General features: G+C 35.6%; 1 long non-coding RNA gene across 2 annotated transcripts; it reads left to right on the forward strand.

Moving 5' to 3' along the window:
* The first annotated feature begins 599 nt into the window (after nt 1-599).
* LOC121068269 lies at nt 600-18,419 on the forward strand. Of its 2 annotated transcripts, XR_005818768.1 has the most exons (5): nt 600-740; nt 2,223-2,311; nt 5,678-5,771; nt 13,035-13,191; nt 17,911-18,419. It is a non-coding gene; the product is annotated as an uncharacterized LOC121068269 (long non-coding RNA). The 2 variants fall into 2 exon arrangements; XR_005818767.1 differs by lacking the exons at nt 600-740; nt 2,223-2,311; nt 5,678-5,771 and adding an exon at nt 9,364-9,609.
* The last annotated feature ends 933 nt before the right edge of the window (nt 18,420-19,352 follow it).

Below are 19,352 nucleotides of genomic sequence, written 5' to 3' on the forward strand. Positions count from 1 at the left end.
TATTTTCAAGGAATGATTTTCTGCATGACAAGTTTGGCAATTCAGAATATTAGCAGCATTTGAAAGGGTTAGTAAAAATAGAAAGGAATGGGTACTAGTCAGGTGATTTGCCTTGATTTTGACCAATTCTTAAGTAGTCTTCAGGCACAACACATTAAAGGGCTTGTTGCTGTAATGCACCTGCTTCCTCCTTGCTGTTGATTATGTTCATGGCATTAATATAGCTCTATAGCTGAACAAAGATGAACAAGAGTTAGTGGTAAACAAAACCTGTACAGACGTATACGTCCAGAGGTCTGTTAAAGTGATTTTTCTCCTATGGTGAGCCTTAATTTTTTGGTTTTCAGATGCATGCCATCCTTTAGAAAGGAAGAATCGATAGAGAAAACAATAAAACAGTGGTGATCCCATAAGCCTTATACACTAAAACATGAGAAAATAGGTGGATGACCTTTATGGTGACTGAAAGAGGCCCTGGAAATGAATTGAGAAGGGAAAGGAAGTAATGGTAATGGCAAAATCAGTAATGTTATTATAAAATTATTGTTGGCTGCCACTTTGAAAATAGAAACAAGTCTGGAGCAAGAGTCAAATGTGGAGAGGGTGGTATTATGACAAACTGACCCTTGTTCGTGATGATGCATGCCAGAGCTGGAATGTACCAACCAAGACTCTTCTTCCACTTTCATCATACAATTTTTTATTCTACGGTGGGGTGAAAAACAGGTGACTCTAAGAAGGTATGGATGTAACTGCTGTCATTGTATTTTATTTTATTTATTTTTTAATAATTACTGTGTGACTTTTAGAAGGCTTCTCTTACAAAATTGCACTTGAGTTTTGACTAAAAACATTTAAATGTTTTCATCACCCAATTAAGTTTTGTTAATAGAGCATAAATGGTGTAGAAGTCAGGGAACAATTCAACCCCCTGGGAAGTACTGACATGATAGTTTGACATGGTTTTACATCCGTTGCTATTACTTCAAATAAACATCAGACTTTCTTACTTTTCATTTTACCTTTTCCGTCTCCATATGTTTGATATGAATATGTCTAACTGCTACATTATGAAATACTTCTACGTCCAGCAACACATGAAAAGCTTTGATCAAATGCCTCTCTGTTCATACAGTCTTCTCCTTTTTGTGCCATGTTTTGAGAAAATTGAAAGGCTGCTAAGATAGTAGGACAGACTGTTCCAATATGGAAGAGTAGATGCTTTATATAACAATTTTGGGCTGTGGAGCACAGTATTATAATTTCCCTCTGGGAGAATTTCCCTGTGGTGATATGTAACTAGAGTCATAAGATTTGTGATTCACAAACTATACCCAGAATCTTGTATAAAAATAGCTTAATTAGGAGGGCTGTCTGACAGATATGCTAGACAATAGTATCTCCACTAGAGCTTGCCAGGAATTTTGTGAGAAAATGTATTTTCATCATAAAAAAAATGATTCATCAAACCTAAAACCTTCAGTGGAAACTTTCTCTTTCGTCCTGCCTTTTGGAGAAAGATTCTGCAGGCTCAGGGTAGGAATAATGACAAAAGTCGGAGAGGTAGTCAACAGTGCTATGACAAGGGAGCTCAGCAAAAACACCTGTCTTGGTTCAGGCTAAAGACCCACCTCTTGACTTTCCACATGTCCTTCTCATGCCCTGGCTGTTAGACGCTGACTTTTCTCAGGAGGGGTCTCTCTCTCCTCCAGGGGAGCTGACCAGCAAAGTAGCAGAAAACTGAGCCTTGGTCTTCCATGCTACTGGTGACTTCTACACTGCAGACTTCTACGCTTCTTCTATATGGTGTTTTCACATTGTAGATGGCACATGGGCAGCTGGAGCTGCTTTACAGGGAGCAGCTTCAGCAAGGGAGGCTGGGAAATAGGACTTGGACATTTGTTTGCAGTCAGAGAAGTGAAGTGATGAGTTCCCATGCCCAGGTGAACCCATCAGCTTCCTTTCTGCCTTCTTTCTACTGAAGAGATTGAGGTGGGAAATTCCTGTCCACTGCTAGTCTTCATGATATGCTACTATTTTTCAGGATCTGGTAAACATACAGATCTTAGTCTTAAGCTCTACCATGAAATATGTTCTTTGAGAAACCTGGGTGCATTGTGTTACCATGCCTGAGAGGAAATTGTTCAGGTGACAAACAATCTGTTGCTGCTTGTGCTGTAAAGGACATTTTTTTCTTTCTGAAAGCTGCTTTATTCCCTTAGGTGAGACTGCCCTCAGAGGAAGAAATACGCATTTGAGTGCCCCCAGGACAGCTGAGATCTTTTGTGAGCATCGGCACTGGAGAGCCTGGGTAAAGCAATTCTAGATCAGATGCATTTTAATTTAAGCATTGCCTGCACTGTTTCTTGCAGTTCTCTTTTCATCACAAAACCTTTCTTTATTGTTTCTTCTGTTAGCTCATGAAAAACCTATTTTCTCTCTTAATGTCCTGATATCGCTTCACTCCTTGGAAAATCTTTTTCCCTTTGTCCAGATCACTGCTGCTTTTTGTGCTCTATAAGGGTTTCATGAATTCAGCAAAATAATACTTTAAAAAGTCTTTTCAAATGCAGTTGAATTTTGTGGATTGTGATAAGTCTAATATGTATTTAAATGAACAGTGCTGCCCTTGCAGTCTCCGCTATCCTTCAGTCTGATTGTAGAACTGAATAATAACACATAATTTCTCATCACAGGAATTTGGGGGTAAGGAGATGGAAAGTGTACCCAAGGAAAGTGTACCCAACACAGAATTTTCCCTTGCTTGAAGGTCAAATAGATTTGACTACAGACTGTGTCTACCTAGGCAATCTATAGTGACCAAGACCTTTTTGCCTCTTACTCTTTTAATTTTTTTTCCCCGTGATAGGACTATGTAACACAATAATGGGCAAAACATACTATTAGAGGATAGATCAGGTTATTTAAACATAGGCAGAAGCATGCAGTTTTGCCAGTGAGTGCAAACAGAAAAACCTGTATTTAATAAGAAATAATGTATTATAGAAAATAGTGCAACTTTCCCTCTCCACAAATGCTTCTTGTGATTAGAGTCCAGTTATTGTCTGTGAGAAGTTCTCTGACCAGGAATTTTTATAACCTACTGAGGGGAAGAAAGGATAACACCAAAGGTAGGCAGTCAGGATTATTAGTCAGTTCCCCTCAAATTCTTAAAAAGAATATATTTGTATTTCTTCATATTTGCCTCTTTTTTTCTAAATTAAGATTTGGGTTTGAAGCATTTTGTAGCACAACAAAAACAAGATACTTTTAAAAAGAGAAAGAAAACAGAAATTTTCACATAATCCCTTTAATTCAGGAGCTGAGATCTACAAAAATTACCATGTAGCACAAAGCTCTCAATAAAAATCAGGAATTGACAATACATCCTCAAATTCACTATTTTTTTTCCACCATAGGTTTCTCTCCTGATAGAAGAGCATCCAAAGTTCAAACCCAGCATACAGAATAGTCACAATTTGTCCCTCTTGAATGCATGAGTTCTCTTCTAACTAGGACAAGAAAACTATTTATTGTCACTTCCATTTTTGCTGCAGCAAAATATGACACTTAAATTCATTGTAAGGATTGCACAAAGCAGTCTATCCATGACTATACTTGGTCTACAACAGTAACTGTAGCTTTAGAAAAACAAATGCTGTTTGGAATACATTCAGCAGCTCCACAAACATTTCACTGTATAGCTGTCAGAGGAAGATTCATGGAAAGGCCATTAAAATTTAATATTTCAAAAGTGAACTTTATTGTATGCTTAGCAGGTATTTTTAGCTTCCAAAACTATTTTTATTGTTTCTCTAAGATTAAATAATATATACTCAATGGGATTTTTTTTTCTTTTGCTTACCACTCAGTGATTCCACAATAGCTCAATTCTCTTGAACTGCATCACTTCAATATAAATTCAGGCAGGATTAGGTTCTGTACTTCTTTTAGTTCATTGTGTTTCCGTATGTGTACTACTGTATTTCACAATTTGTCTAGTGTTAGTTAATAAAGTACATGTTTTTTCCAGTTCAAGCAATTCAGTATCTCTTTCTTCTGCAGCTATTTCATAGAATATCCTCTAAGCACATATTTACCAGTCTCTGTAATATTCCTAGATGTGGTATAGAGGTATTTTATTGTCTTCCTAATGCTGGTTGATAAAGTAAGTATTTCACAGTTATTGCAATACTGTATCTCTTTATGTAGAAAAAGGAGGTATTTTACACTTCCATGGTTGGGAGTATTCTTCCATTCAACAGCAATATTTCATTATAGTGTATCTGAAAGTTCCAAAATTGATTTTTCAGCCTATAATGTGTTTTGTACAAAACTTTCTTAGTCTTAATATTGATTTCACTGTATTTTTGTGTCTAAATTTCTTGTACTTCCCAATTTTCTTTAATATTAGCTTTGGATATAAAACAAAGAGTTAGTCTTGCTCTTTGATGTTGCTTGAACTTTCTAAGTCTCTTCTTCCAGCAATGTTAACTTCAGCCTTAAATTGACTTAAAAGAAGTGAGGAGACTCTCTGACTGTCAAATAAAATTAAAATAAAATAAAACAAAAATAATACAAAATAAAACAAAATAAAATAAAAACTACCCATCAACTACTTTCTGCATAGATCTAGGATCTGGTATTTTATTCCTCTCTCATCCTCCTACCTTCCTGTTTTCATCTCTCTTCTCCCTTGCTCACAATTTTCTGTTTCTTACTTATTCACTGCAACCTTATTCTTCAGTTCTTTTTTCTCATGTTGTCCTTCCCTTTTTTTCCCATGGCACCTTACCCAATTATTCTGTTCTGTGCTTCTAGCCTGTGTGTTCTAGCCTGCTTTTCTGCTCTATTTCCCCATTTTCTACCACTGCTACATTTAAGGAATACAGAAACAAAAGTTAATCTTTTTTACTCACAGCAATTTAATATATGCCTGCAAAGACTTTAGAGATAGGACCCATATCCATAGAAAGTATTCTAACTACAGCTGTATTCAGAGTAGTTGGGGGAAAACCTTACAGACTGCTTCAGCTGGTAAGTTTTAAGGAAAGTTAGTTGTTGGAACTGTGATAATTCTGTAAACAGTGGGAACACGGCTTATAATTTCCTGTCCTGAAGCTATATACTTTCCTTCCTACTCAAGCAATGCAGGCAGTGAGGTAGAAGTAGGAAAAAGGAATGGCCAGTGAGGAAGGAAAAGCACTTATGAACCACAGAAGGAGATGCAAGCTGCAGCTTTTGTTTCAGGAGAAGATACTTTTCTGGTTCTTTATGCTATTTTTTCAGTGTAGTTCATCTGATATTATGCTACAGAAAATGTAATAAATACTAAATTATTCTGCACATAAGAAAAATTTTCCTATATACTAGAAGCCTCTGTTGGTAAAATGTTGCTTTCCTTGATAGTATTTACCTTCTTTTTGTTATGACATGCTGTAGTGAATGTAGAGGAAAGGACATGACAGAGTAAGCAGGAAAATCAGAGGTTGCAAATGAGGGGTATGGCACCACACTATTGAATTATCAAAATTATTTTGTCCAATTCTATACTGGTCCATAAAATATTAGGGAATGCTCAATTTCCTTCTCACAGATACCTGTGATAACATTACAGTGTATTTCTTACGACAGTTCACAGTTATTCATACAGGTTTTTCTGGGTTTCATTTTGCAGTTCACTATGAGTCTGATGCAAGCTCTAGGTGCAAGCGATGGGCGGACTGTGCACACTCAGATGTAGCTGAGAAACTGCTCTGTACACAGGATGGGTAAAAAAAGAAAACTCAGAATTTTTTGACTATGACTGTTTATACATTTTAACAAATATGTAATTGGAGGAGATGAAGAAAGATTATTTGCTCCTCCTGCCTTCTATTTAACAGAATTTGTGGAAAAAATATTAAGTAATCTTTTTACAGAAAAGCTGGGTTTTAGGCAGAAGAAATTTTCATTTACTAATTCTGTCTTCATAATGGGGCACATTCGTCATAACTGTATTGTAATTAACTGAAGTCATTCAAGGTTAGTTATACCCATTCATTTAACTGGAAAGGGGATCCTCTGAGGAATTTGAGGGCATTTTGCTGCAACAGGAAAAAGGACACATGCTTTTCTTCAGGTCAAAAGTTCACCAATTTCATTGTTTCTCTCTGCAGTATGTTAGTCAGTTTTAAACAGCAGAGCTGTTACTCAGTGGTTGCTACTTGACAAAGTAGTATTTTAAATGGCATCTTTATTGTATCTGAAAGCATACAACTGCCTCAAAGTGAAAAGATGCGCTGAAATGCATCGAGTCCACACTCTGGGATGGAAACTGTCAGTGCTTCCTAGGAAGTGCTGTGCAAACCTGTTGGAATAGTTAAATCCTTTTTGATCTAATTCAAGAGTTAAAAAATATACACAATAAGTAATAGATATTTGTAACAATGATTTGCATAATCCTATAAATAAACAAAAAGAAAATGAGAGAAATGAAAATAAAGTTTTCAGGCAAACATGTTAGGCACATGCCAAATTCAGAACAAAATCCAGTGTTTTTCTGAGATGTTACTCAACTACTAATATAGAAGAAACTCAGGAAGAAGCTGGATCTCTGTATGAGCATGGGCTGGTGTATTCAGATTTATGATCAGAGGAACATCAGTTCAGAAAACAAAATATTTTCCTGTCGACTTGATTCTTCCTCCAGTTCAACACTAGAACAAAAAAGCTGAACGTTTGGATGAGATATACTTTACAAAAACTAAAATAAAGATAAAATGACTGTAGTGAAGGTGACACAGAAGCATTGTGCTTTAGCAACCTGAAGCCTGACTGTCAGTTTGACTCATATAAAGAGTGCACACCTATGTCAGCATTCTCTTTGTTATGATTTTTATTTTAGTTTGCATCCTGCTGTAACTGTGAAATTTTACAAATACAGAAGGCAAAAACAACATCATGTATGGCTCACAGTCTTCAGTGGGATATGAATAAGTGCAACTCTGATATAAAACAGGGAGGTTTGAAAGTTGAAGTGTAGACCCATGCTATACAAACTGTACATTTGTTGTGGGTGATAAAAAAAGGAAAGACAAAGAACTTAATAAGTGATGAGAATGGAGTTGTTTCAAAAAAGGGAAGAAACTGATTTTACAACTGGAAAGGGAAATTATATCTAAAGCAAAATGATAAAGCCACTTACAAAAGGCATGACATGATATCGTAAATGAGTTGAAAACACCTGGAGCCTGATAAAGACCAACAACAATTTAGGATATACAAAAACATGCAAAATCTGAGTTGGAGGATTTATCTTTAATGTGCCTATTAGACTGACAAGACATAAGCTGTGAAATACACAGTTCTAGTACAGGCAAATTTTGGCAGGGAGGGATAATATGCTTTATTCCCATATGATATGGGGAAAAAAAGATATAACCTCTCAAACACCTAAATACTTAACCAGGTCTCAAATACAAACTTAAAACAAAAGCTTGCAGTAATAAATGGGTGGTCTGTGCTAAAAATGTTAAGGCCCAAAAAGACATATTGCATCAGGTTTGCTTTAAAAGTAGCTGAAATCTAGCTAAATCTTGGCACTGCTATCACAAAACAGGTACTGCTGTTTTATAAAAGAAATGGAAGCAACGACATACATTTCCTTATGATCTATCAGACTTTATTTTCTCTATGCTTTCTACTTTAGTTTAGGATCATTTTATTTTGAATAATTTTCCTTATCTAAGAAAGAGGGAAAACTTCAGACCTCATGGCCAAAAAGATACTTTTTTTCCTTATAAAATAATAAACTTGGAAGACCTTTTTTAAGATGGCTCATGTTACTTTTGTGGTCATTACTGTAAATACTCCAAAGTGGTGGGTAATCTTAATGCACCTACTCTGACTACAGTTGTCTGGCAGATGCTTTTATGGTGCACTCGCTCCACTGAGGTTACCGGGCTTTCAGATTCCTACTCAGATTTTATAGAGAATTAGAAAAATGTTACATATATTGTTTCATAGCTGTACTCACAATGTGCAACACAGAACATCACTTACAATTTAAGGGTCCATAAAACAGAGAGCTTATTTAACTCCTTTGCTTCAGTGGGTACTGAACTTGCAGCACCCTTTGATATTGCATTTTATGATTCCTCACACTAAAATATGACAAACCTCAATATATGCTGTGAGACATTAGAACTTCTTTTTTTTTTTCATGAGAATGCTGGACTTCAGGCAGTAACATTCAGTTGTTATCTCAATACCCAATTGCAAGACCATGACAAACATTGAAAGTAAAAGTAGAGTAAAATCTATTTATAGAACAGTATTTTTTTTTCATTTTTCCCCAAAGCAAGCCATCAGAAACCTCTCAGTGCAGTTGAATTAAAATCTTGCATTTTTGCCAGAATCACTATGCAACATGTTGCCAAAAATGCCGGGAAGTCAGCCTAATTTTCAAAACTAGGCACCTTAATAGGATACCCAAATTGCACATTTGGTTACTTACATGGATGCTTAGATATGTAAATGCCCACTCCGTGGATTTAAGTACTAATTTGAGCATTCCTGTCTGAGATTTAGACATGCTATTAAAACATCCATATTGGACCCATAGTGCATATATGTGTTATTAATGTTTAAATAAAACAAGAGTATATGAGCCAACTATGTATTTTATATAAGACTGGGTATCTGAATACATTTCTATTGTGTAGACATTGGATATGATAAATTAAAAGCACTGAAATTCCCAGTAAAAGTACAGAGAATACCTTGAACATATATTTGGTAGAGCATGAATTCTCTGCAGTGTAAAATAAGAACTTTCAGGAAAATCTTTCGTTTCTAAATACATGCACTGTAACAATGTTAGGTATATAAATGTAGAAATAAACACTGAACCTTATTTTTGCTCTACACAGTTCTACTAAAACCTGTAGAAAGGTCAGTTATTGTAATAAAGATATTTATGGTTTCAGATGTTTCCCTAAGCAGCAGTTGCCCAGTGTGTTGGATATTAAGCATTCCAGACATACCAGACACACAACCTCATTCGGTCAGGAATCCATGTCTCTACCAAGCTTTTTCATTCCCTCCCCTCTTGCTCATTGAACAATCTTCTTTTATGTTTCTGTGGGGCATTCCAAGCACTCTTCCATGTACTCTAGCTTAAACATAATCTTCAGTGTTAGAAGCACTTCAGGCATAAAGAAAACATGATTAGGCAGGAAAAAAATTGCAATCAACCCAGCCTTCCATGGAACTCCTTTGAGAGGTTTAAGAGCATTCTGAAAACTGTAGTGTTGTCCTTTTAATGTGCAGAAGCATTTCATGTTAAGCTTGGGGGGGCAGTAAAAGTATCAAAATACTGTGAAAGACTTGAATGGGATTTTTCTATTTTTTTATTTTATTTTTTTAATGTCACGCAAACAAACAAAACTATTTGCAGAAGGATTGGCAAAGGATTGTGAAGGAGGAACCTGAAGGTCCTAGCACATATATCATGGGTCCTTCTCATGGTGTCCCTGCCTGGGGACCAAGAAACTTGGTGGCTCCACCTCAGCTATTTCACCCAAGAGTGAAGCTGAGAAGAATCATATCAGCTTTGCTTATGTGCAGGTGCAGGAATTCTCTAAATGGCTTTTTTCTTATCTGCAAAGGAAATGGTAAGATAGAGCTGTACCAGGCTTTTCCCTGAGGATGTTTGTTGCTGGTACTACCTCAGTGATCGGTGGCTTACTGAGCTCTTGTTTATGAAGAGTTGGTGCAAGATCTAAAATATGCATCAGGCATGAAAAGGCAGAAAGCTTATGAAAATGAATATGGAGAATGAAAGGATAAGGGAATAGGTAGGAAAACACATGGGTCTTGGCATTAGTTAGCTAAAAGGAAAAAGGGCAGTCTGAAGCAGAAGTACAAGTAAGTAAAGCCGTTATTTTTTTCACTATAAAAAGATTTTATTTTGGTCAAACTCAGCTCAGATTACAACCGAGTGAAATAATTTTCAGAGACGCAAGTTACAATTATCTTAAACAATCAGGCAAATATAAATTGAGTTAACACTTCAGTATGTGAATTAATGAACTCTAACTATGGCTGATTTTTAGACCGTTCACTTTGTGGTAACTGGGAATAAACAATGATTTTTAATATTTTGAAATACACAGGAGGTTGCCTAAAATACACTTCAACTAATTTTAGGCAATATTTTTTTTAAAGCTGGCAGTTAGCTTTTCTGTTCTGCATAGCTTGCAGGATATTTTAATGCCATTAGTTGCCATGGTAAAATGTATTGCAAAGACATATTCACTTCTGGTGCAAAAGAATATAAATTGTGAGTTGTTTTGCTTGTAGAGGGCCTGATAGGTTAGGTCCATTTTCTTCCCTGTACTTGAAGATAATGACCATTTATTTTGTCACTAAAGAAATTGTCTTTGCTCATTGTGCATAAAGACATGAGTGAACTCAGTACTGAACATTATTCTTGATTAATAAAACTTTTAAACTAATTTGAGAAACACTGACTTAACATGTAACAGCTGTTGCTGAAGAAATATGTCAATAAAAAGAGATTACCTTTATATTACAATATTAAGAATTTAATATTAAACATCTAACTTCTTCAGGTGGGACAAGTCCCCCCAAAATAATTCGTCTTTAAATATAAATTTAGGATCACAGTTTATATGGTTTCAAAATAAATGCATGACTTTAAGAAAATATTTAATCAACTACATGAATATGTGGTCACATGAAATGTGACACAGTAAAAAAGATTTAATGAACCAGTGAATCTTGCTTATAATCATACTGTAACAGTTTTCTGGACTTTTACTCATCTGTATTTTTCAGGCTTTTTAAGTTTACTAATGTCACTGTAAATTGAATACATCTGCCAAAGGTTACCCGTTCCACTTAATATTAGTAAACCCAAATTAAACACTTGAGTACAAGCCTTATGATATTTCACATGTTCATAAACAATGCACAACCACAGATGTTGGAAGAAAACTTTTTTTGGCAGACTAGTAGTTGATGTATGAGCCTGACAGTGATTTGTTCCACCAGCAGACAATGGGGAAAGCCAATATCTTGTCACCATGCAGACTTGAATGTTGAAGTATGCAGTTCTACAATTGTAGACTCTTTTTCTTTTTAGTGGAAAAACAAACCAAATGCAAAAAATAATGCTTCATTGAGTACTGAGAAAGGTATAAAGCTTCAGTGAAGGTCACTTGTGAATAGAATTGTAAAAATTCTTCAGCAGTCCTTAAAAAAAAATTAAAAAAAATTAAGCAAATTGAAAAAAAACAAACAACCTCATCTCAGATCAAATGAAATATTTCACTATGATTAGTGGAGTTTTTGTTACATTTTAGGAGAACTAAAGCTTTTGTAGCACTAAATAGCTTACCTAAATGCTATCTGCAGATGAGAGAGAGTACAACCGTGAGCCTGACACCTTATAAACCAGGTCCTCAGGACAACCACCTGAGATTGAGACCTATGCTGAGGTCCTCCTCTCCCCTGGTACTGTCTAGATGTTTTCTGCTATGCAGATCTTGTGAGATAATCAATGGCTAAAAAGACAGTAACAAGATGGCTCTAAAATTTCTGGACAAAAGCACTCTGAGAGAGGTGAGGGAGTCCTATCCCTGAAGCAATGTATTTTTATTAAATGGGGTGAAAAGAAAATGACTTTTTGATTTCCTTCTTGGCAACAAAACACATATCAGATTTCTAGCCCTTGAACCCAAAGGTCTTAAAAATTTAAGAAATGTCAAGATGAACTGGTCTGACATAGGAATGTGGATTTTTTTTTTTGTTGTTAGAAACTATTAATTACATATGACTCATATTTTTGCTCAGACACAGAAATATGATAAATTCATTTTTCTGAAATGTAAATAAATTACCCTGTTCTATTTGTATCTTATAGATTGTGAATTGCCAATATCTTATCTAAATGTTACAAACTGTCTAACAATAGAATTCAGTTATATACAGTACTTTCTTCCTGTGTCTGTCTGTCTTGAACTAGAGATGGTCTGCTTTCCATTTCCTACTTACTGAAGATGGACATTTGATGTTACAACACTTGCATCCTTTAAAATAAAATTATTATAGTTCTGAAATACAGGTGGTGTAAAACAGAATATATTTCAATCAGGATTCAATCTGAGAATATCCAATGCATTTTTCAAATCAATCCAAGTTTATGAGGATTTTGTTGTTTTGGTCTTTGGCATTTGAAAACAGAGATTATTTGTCCTATCTATTACATTAAATACCTGTGTCTGTGCTCATCTTTGAAAGAAATATTTTGTGAACAGTTTAATTTGAACGGAAGAAAATGTCTGTGGACCTTTGATCATTCATATATCACTCTTGCTTTATCCATTGCAACTGAAACTGTACTGCAGTCAGCAAACATTCTCATCTGATTCTGCAAGGAATCTTATAAGATATTAAATGCAGCTAAAGAGAAAGAAACTGCTTCCTTAAACTTCTAGTCAGTTTATAAAAACCTGGCAAATCCTTTGAAATGTCAGTAGTCCAGCTTAATGCTGCGTGAACAACCAAGGTTGCATAAGTGATAAAACTCGATGAATATTAATCCGAGTCAAGCACTGTGCATGGAAGACTTTTTTTTTTTTTTTCCACCTGAGACTCTTTTCAGTGAAATACTTCATTATAATGAAAAATTAATGTTTTTAAACATGAATCTGGGAGAATAGAAAAGCAAATATATATTTTTTTTACTGCAAACTGGTCTGTTGGTCTGTTTATAAAGTACATTGTTAGTGAGACACTAGTTTGAGCGTATGGCATATTCAGACACCATCAATCAGCTAATTAATTCTTAGGCACATTTCACCTTACTTTTCAGATTTCTTTCTTTCTTTTTTTTTTTTTCTTTTTTTCTTTTTTCTTTTGCTTTCATCTGGGTCATAAAGTTGGCAGATCATTTTGTTTATTCACATTTTTGTAACAGATTTGGATTTCAGAAAGCCATGTCTCATCTCTAATTTTATCTTTCACAGGGCATGAGAGACTGGATCCAAAGCTTCTTCCAACTGAAATCTTTCCTAGACAGTTATAATCCTACTCTTCTATGGCTGAACTGGACAGTTGTACTCTTATTCTTCTATGGCTGATCTTCAGAACTGTATGAAAAAAATAATGGTTATTAGCCTCATGGTAATCATTTGTTTTCCTTGGCATCTTCCAGATATTATTTTTGGCTGAATTTTAAATTGTGATCACATTTTGGCAAGATAAGATTACTTGATTGCAGTCTATTTAATAAGCTACCGGAGACAATTTTACTCCTTCAGCTAATTTCATTATTGCATGAATTATTTAATAGAAGCTGTATCTTCTGTTGATTTACAATAATAGTTCAACTGTATTGACATTTTCTGATTCTTAAATGCTCTGTCTTGTTGCTCAATGCTCTTTGGAGATGGCATATTTGTATGGAACATACCATGTTAATTTGTGTGCAGATATACGTGATTGTTACCTTCAGATCTTTTCAGCCTGAGATTGAGGTTATGACAGAACTATTTCTATGTTCAGGGAACTTTGATCATTCCTTCACCTAGCTCAAAGAGTATTTTTTTCTTCATGCTTTTATCTGTTCTTGAAAGTTTCGAAACCCTTGTGTTGGTGAAGTATATGATCTCTTCACATTTTAGAGGGGGATTTCTGTGTGCTATACTGCCACCAGAATGACATAAGTGTTTTTTGCAAGCATAAGATGTGTTTCCACATTGTGAAGTTTTCTTGCAGCAGCTAAATAGTAAGTACTTTCCAAAGCAGGCAGGTCCAAAATCTCAGTCAGCTGCTTAGCAATACCACTTTCAAAAACTAATATGAGCTGTTACGTCAAGGCTTTACAGTGCTGACAGCCTATGCCAGGCATGGGAAATGGATAGTTTAGATATAAGTATTGATTTTTTTTTCTGTGATACATACCATGATGTTCCGTGACCTTTGGACTTTATAGAGATTTGACAATATTACTCCATTTACCTGATAATGATTGACTTTTCACTATACCTCAGCTGTTGTGTTGCTGTTTCCCATTGCACTTGTTGCCTCTAATTTAGCTCCTCTTTTCGTAGACATAATTATAAGCAGATGGAAAGTGCATTTGCCTCTGGATTTGAAACAAGACTGTCTGTCTTGCTTAATGCAGAAAAAAAGTTAAAGCAAGAGAAAGAGAGGAATACATGCTGAGTGAAAGTGCCCAATAGCAAATCCCACTATTGGGTATCTCTGACTGATTGAAGGTCCCAGGGAATGACCCATCATATTGGATTAGATCAGGTCTGGAGACAGAGTCAGGATTGTCCTGAGTTAAAATCCAGAAAAATGCTGCTGCTTTCTTTTCTATCCCCTCCCTTTTCAAAGCTATGATAATTCTTAGTTATGGTCCTTTTCACCGTAAAGGGCTGTATGCTGCACTGACTGAAGAAGAGAGTCGGGGACCTAGCTGATCAACTTGGTGACTGAGGGCCCAGTTATCCTGATTTCTAAGGCTGCCTGTAGTCCTAATCTTGCTGATCTCATCACGCTTGCTTATTTACTGTTATAAATGCCTTCCTGAAGCTGGTGAAGGAATAAGCAGTAGGCTGTTGGGCAGCACACTAGAAAATTAGATTTAAAAAAAAAATGGGTAAAAAGGGGAAGCAGTAACATGATTCAATGAATAAGGAGAAAACCAAAAGAAGAAGTAAAAACTCTAAGTGAAAGCCGGAAGGATTCAACTGAAAGATGTAACATCAATTGAATGGGACTATAGTCTGCTAGGTAACTGAATGGTCTGTGTTTTAAACATACCGTTTATCAATGAGATAACTGTAGCTAGCAAGGGGCTAGGAGAAAGGCGAAAACAAAGCTGGGGAACTTCAGGTTGCCTTGAGACACCTTACAAGTTAGTAAGAACTCCTAGATTTCTGTCTTGTTTCAACAAGACCCAAACACTTGAGATATAACTTGGATGAGTGCACAGCATAACTAAGTTATATCAAGGCATGGGAGTGAAAATTATATCTCCTTGTGCCAGAAAGGAGGTATAATTTAATTGCTGAAGGGAAATTTCTCAAAGCTAAATTGCAGGAGGCAGTAGCTTTAAAATCTGCTAGAACTGTTTGGAGAAGCCTGTGGTATATTTTAGTGGTCTAAAGTAGCTGTACAGGAGATGTTTTATTCCTTCTTTGGAGACATTTCCTTTGCACTCTACATTTCTATTTCATACTCTTTGCTAGACAGAACTTGAAAAGAATTATGAGTACTTCTTGGTTAAAGAGCTGCCCTTTGAGGGAAAAAAAAAAGAAGAAAAAAAGAAAAAAAAGAAAAAAAAAGCTTATGAGGTTAAATCCATAACCTTGGGGAAAAGAAAATGATATTTAGAAGGGGTGATCTTGTTCTGGATTGTGATCTAAATTACACCACAGGTATGTGGTAAGTTTATATGTCAGAAATGCTTTCCTCTGTAGTGCAGAAGGCTATCTAGGTTTGTTCTCAGAGAGGAGATACTAGTATAGTGGAAGAAGTGGAATTGCTCATGGAAAGCTCTTCACCATAATAACACTATGATGGGTGGCAGAAAGAATTAATGACAGAAAGAGTAATATGGCAGCAGAGAGATTTAAGTAAGTATTTTTTTTTACTATTATTTATTAATTTTTTAAGTAAGGAAAAGACAGGAGGTTATTTATTGTTTTATAAAGATATGTAACTTCCTTAATGTATTTCATTTTGCTGGATTTTCAGCTGTCCATATAAAGCACTTGGGATTTAAAACAAGTAGAAAGTTTTCAAATGTTTTCAGAATCAATATTAGGGAAAAATCTGTTTCCTAGATGTGTCTGATACCCTGTTATTCTGTAGCACCCTTTAGCCTTAACATGCTTCACAGAACACTGAATTAACACACTCACTAAAAATTGGGCATTTTTAGCCTCTATTTTTTTTCAGTCTTTCTCAATTCTTTATGCCTTCAGATACTCTTAGCACAGCTGATCATGCTTTTAAAATGTCATCTTCCTTGACCTCTTGTACTTGTCATGGTTACTCTCCTACCTCTCTAGGACCTCTCTTCCAAAGAGCTGCCAAAAGGGATTCTTATTCATCCCTTTATTGGTTCTTCCTTCTCTGTTACAGAAAACAAAGCTGATTTCCTTATTTGTCATCTTTTTATATCCTTGCCCTGCTGCCACCTTAAATTCAGACAGTAGGTCTTTTGGATCTATTCTTGGGCAGGGCCTCACTGCCTAGGAAACCGGTCTTTTGCTATATTTCCTCGGTTCTTTGGTAATGCAATAGATGAATAAGAATCATAAGTCTAAGGTCTTTTCCAGACCACAGTGAGGCGAAATGGATACAAATGAATAAATGATCAGCTGAAAATAAGACAAATTTCCCTAGCAAGAAGAAAGTGACAAAAAATGTATTGACTGTATAATTGCGAGTAGGATATGGTGAAAGTAGTGCCTTCAGAGTGTATTGTAGAATATAGCTCCTTGTTGACTTCATTTTGATATATCAGTAAAAAAATCCTGTTACCTTTTAGTTGAAATGTTTTCAGCTCCAACAGAAAGTGGAATGCAAAGATATTTCCAGAAGTTGTACCTTCCCTCTTTTTTGTTTTTAATTTTTGCTTCTTTCCCTTTCCCAATACTTACACAAGACAGTACCTAAGGAGTATGTTTACAGGGTGAGGCATTCTGCTTTGCATATTTTGCTCTACAGGACATTTTATGGATCAATGACTTGCTCAAGAGAGTTTGTATGCATATTTACGAAGCCATGTCCTGTCTGTTGCAGTAACCCAGATGCAGAAAATACTATACAAGTGAAAGAAATGCAAGTCTCAAGTACAAATGAAGGTTTGATGTAGTTGAAGCACTCTGATGTTGGAGACAGGTCACCAAATCAGCCATGCAACTGAATATGCCACCTTTTCTCTAACAAAATATCATCATGAAATTAAACTGGTGAATCCCTGAGTGACAGAAAAAATTATGAGCCAAGACGATTAATTAAGTAGCCAATACCAACCTCATTCCAAACATTTGCAATAAGCAGTATGACTGAGTGCATAGAAGCGGGATTGCATTTAAACCCTAGATACTTATCGATACTGGTAGAAAGCACTCCAAGAAATTGGATGTTGTTTGTAGTGGATCATTTCAGAAGTGATTCATCAAATGCTATCATACATATCTGACAGAACTCAAAACTGGCAAATATTCTAATGGAACATAATAACAATGATGAGTCGTACATTTGTAGCACTTACTAAAAAGAATTCCAGGATTGACAAATCGGAGTGGCAATGTTGGCAGACTTAAAATGAAGCATTTGTACAGTATATACAGTACTCAGAGATGTGGAATAGATTCCAACATGAAATGCAGAGAGGTTTCTTAACATCTTTCTGAAGCTCCATGCCAAGACAGTGCCTAATTTTCATCCTGTCACTCACAAAACCCTTTGCATCTGTTGTTTCAACATGTGAACAGTGACCCGATTCAAGCTGCTGCTAAAACTTGAGCATTAATTAATAAGGGAGAAAGTGGCTGATGGATAATTAAGAGCAAAGTAGGAAATTCTAGACAATGCATGTGCAAAATTGCACTTGTAAGAAAGACGTAGAGTGGTTTAAGAAAAACAAAGTTATTTGGAAATAACATGTTTAGGAAGAAGTATTTGCAGAAAGTAACACACATTTCAATCAGCAAGGAAGGCACCAAACTTTCACCTTTCTGGGAAAATGCACTGTAATCTTACCAGCTGTTGGACTGGCCTTGTACTTGAATCAGAGCAGCACATCATCTCTCAATAGCACATAAGCAATAAATCAAGTTTTAAATGGCTCTTGCTCATCAGTGCTATTTGTCATTGCAGGTCTAATACAGGAGTAACTGCTAATCTGCCTCTTCATGTGGACATCATTAATGAGGAATTAACAAAAGGATTCTCTTACAGCAGTCTGCACAGAGCCCCCCAGTGAATACTATGACAGTATCGTAGGAAAGCCCCCTTTCATCACCAAGAATCACTTGAGGCAGAAGTCCTGTGGCATCTCTGTGTGGACATTAAAATACTAGTTTGTGCATGATCTTTGAAGCATCACTCAGAAGTCTGCAGTCTTTCTGTTCTAACTATGGTTGCCACATATTTGTGTGGAACTTGTCTTAAATCTGTTTGTCCATTACATTTATGATTTATTTCTCTGTGATGCCAGGAGGCAGTTCTCAACATTGGCTCATCCTCCGTTACATCTGTGCTTTAGATTTGCTGTTCCATTATCATAGAGATTAAAAATTGTCTCCAGTCTTCTAACAAGACACATTATGTTGTGCTAATCTATTGTACTTTGCCATCATATGCTTATTAAAAATTCTTCTTTGAAAGTGTTATCTATTTTTCACCTTCTCTTTTCTTATTTCTCTATTGCTGAACATGATAGGGCAGTAATTCAGATCAGAGCTTTCCACAAAATAAATAAACACAGTCTTATATGTAGCTCTACAGAAAATATTTTGTAAGTCCCCAGAGGTTCTTTTTATCTACTGCTTACTTCATTTAAAATATTTTAAAATACAGTACCACCAATCTGATTATTTTATTATTATTATTATTTATTTTTATTATTATTATTTGAAGGTGATCAAGTTAAGTGGAAAACCAGTAGCTAGATACCCACAAAATTTAGTTTACACTCATCCCAGTTTTCATTGACATGTAAGATCATGTTAAACTATTTTATTCAACAGTATTTACCACAGCTAAACCACTAGGCACAAATTTCTAGGAAGCAATCCCAACCATTTTTTTGTGTAATAACCACTAGTTTGTACTGCTACACGTACAGACACAATTGTCAGAAAACACAGTAAGGGCTCTGGGATGATGAACAAATCAGCCATATTTACTTGAACATGTGATACTAGGAAAGGCATAATACTATAGTTGGATTTTCTGAGAAGAATCCCTTTGCACTGGAACTTCTGGTGATGTAAAACCTCTTGAACCACTGCTGATACTTGTTTCATAGATCTCAGGTCTTTAAGAAGATGGAAAACAAGATCTGAACAAACTAGTCAAAAATCATCCAATTAAACTCAGTAAGTCCTTTTATGGCACATACCTTGATCAGTGTCACACAAATGTCCACATACAGGTTTATACACACACTATAACAATGCATTCCAGGAGTGGAAAAAATAAAGATGTTATCAGAAATAAAGAGTTTATGTACCTGAACAGAATGTCTATATACTTTCCTTCTCTTCAGTTACTTCATTCTAAGCACTTGCTTTCCATTTTTAAACTTCACATTCAAA

Source organism: Cygnus olor, chromosome 3, assembly GCF_009769625.2.
Source record: "Cygnus olor isolate bCygOlo1 chromosome 3, bCygOlo1.pri.v2, whole genome shotgun sequence".
NCBI classification, from domain to species: domain Eukaryota; kingdom Metazoa; phylum Chordata; class Aves; order Anseriformes; family Anatidae; genus Cygnus; species Cygnus olor.